The sequence below is a fragment of the Belonocnema kinseyi genome, chromosome 10, assembly GCF_010883055.1.
Source record: "Belonocnema kinseyi isolate 2016_QV_RU_SX_M_011 chromosome 10, B_treatae_v1, whole genome shotgun sequence".
In the NCBI taxonomy this organism is placed as follows: Eukaryota; Metazoa; Arthropoda; class Insecta; order Hymenoptera; family Cynipidae; genus Belonocnema; species Belonocnema kinseyi.
Window position 1 is genome coordinate 100,641,990 of NC_046666.1, and position 2,317 is coordinate 100,644,306.

The following is a 2,317-nucleotide window of genomic DNA, read 5'->3' on the forward strand; positions in this document are numbered from 1 at the left end:
TCAACTCACTTCCGGTGACTGTCTCATATAAACCCGTGGTAGGCGAGGTACTTTTGAGGGCTTTGTTTGAACAATTTTGGACGTTAACAGGGGTTGAAATTTGTAGGGGTGGTTCATTTAAGCATTTAAAACAACCTCTCTGAGTTTCGTTACGATTTCCAGTACTTGGGTTTAGTGGCCAACTACCTTAATTTGTACTTGCTGGGCATCGACAGTCTGCCTGTACTTGGTGTCCTGTAGAGTGCAACTGTTAAAATTTGTATTTCATAGGTAAAAGTATTTAATCTTGATTCTTAAAGAACAGTTAAATAAGCATTAATTTAGAAAAAATCAAATGAGCTGGAGGTTTCTGAATGTTTCAAAGAAAAGAACAAAATTTGAAGCTTCTCAAGAATTTGAAAATATTAGGAAAACAATAAAATTTCTGAATAGATTTAAAATGATTTTTTATTTTGAGAATTACATAATTTTAAGAGGAGGAATAAAAATATGGGACCACTGAAAAAACTTCCGAAAGAGATGAATGAAAAATCCCAAAAAATGAAACCTCCGGCACCTGAATAATAATTTTATAAAAATTGCATTTAAAAATACATTAAAAAACACGTGCGCTTTGAAAGAAAAAAATGTTCTGTCTAAATTTTCTTCGTACCTACATAATAACATTTTTGAAATAAACTTTGCAGGGTTCAATTCTCACAACGATTTATAAAAAAATTTATTTTCATTAGTTTTTTTTATTAATCAAAAATTCGATTTTTCAAAAGTTTTTAATATTTTTTTTCAAATACTATGCATATTTTCAAACAAATTTTTTCATCCAGATATATATATATTCGATTATTGTATTTGCAATTAATAAATCATATTTAATAAACAATTGTTTGAATTGTTTAAATTTAGGAATTTTCTATTTCGGATATTTTATAATTCAGCCCTTTCCTTTGGAGATTTTTTTAATTCGGTAAGATCCGGAATTTATTTATTTTATTTTTCGTGAATTTTCCAATTCGACGTTTATATTTCGGGACTTTTATAATTTCGGAAATTTTATTATTTGTTTTTTTTTCAATTTACGAATTTTGCAGTGTCGGGAATTTTATTTTTCGGGACTTTTCAGTCGCTTTTTCCAAAAAATAAAATCCCAACATCACTGTAAAAATTACGAATTTATAACATTGTCGAAATGTAAAAGTCCCGAATTGGAAAATTCTCGACAATTTACAATTTTACCGAATTTCAGAATTGCCGACAGAAAATTTCCGAAATATACAATATCTGGGCTAGACAACTCCCTAAATTGAGCAATTAAAAAAAAGTTTGTTGAAAAAAATTTTTTTTAATAGCATAATAAAATATTTTTATCATACAAAAAACTTTTTTAATGTTTAAAGTTTCTAAAAATTATTATTTGAATTTAAAATAACAATAATGGAATAAATGTATTTCCGACAAAAAAAGTTGTTTTAAAATGTTCATTGCATCTTTGTACATTACAGAAAACGCTCGCAAAAATAAAAATAAAGTCGCGTTAAATCAGCCTGCATCGAATCCTGCACAGTTTGTTTTATTTGCAGCTCAAATGTTTTAAATTTCTTTTTGTATAACATTTCTATAAAATTATTGTTATTTTAAATTAAAACAATAATTAAATAAATTCAACATTAAACAAAATTTCTATAATGAAATATTTGATTATTGTATTTGTAATAAATAAGTAATATTGATCACAAAACTGTTTTCTCAATTTCTGCAATTCGGTAATTTTCTAGTTTATATATTTTATTAGACAGCATTCGACCTGGAGTTTTATTATTCGGGAATTTTCAAATTCGATAATATTGTAAACTGTCCAGAATTCATTATTCCACGTCTCACGACCGTAAGATAGGTGGTAGATTCCGGGTACAATCGTTGCAACTCCCTTATTAGGTTGCAACCCCCTCTCCTTTTTTCATTCTCCTTGGCTAAGATGTTTTTGTCAGCTGGTGCCGAAAATTCGATAACGAACATGCCGTAAGAGCGACAGAGATGGTAATAATGCACTCTTAGTGCCGCATTGTGCCTTTAAATCTAGGTCGTTCCCGCGTGAGATGGACAACTAGATAGTATGTGAGCTAAATGCTCGGGGTGTGCATGGCGCGCCCTACAGCTATCATCAGGAATGTCTTGGCTAAAAATGTGGCGACGGTATGTTAAGGTGAAAATGACACCGTCTTGGGATGCCAAAATGAAACCCTCCGTACCAGACTTCAATCCGGGCGATTTAAGGAAAGCAAACGTTAGCTCACACGACATTGACTGATCCTCCACATTT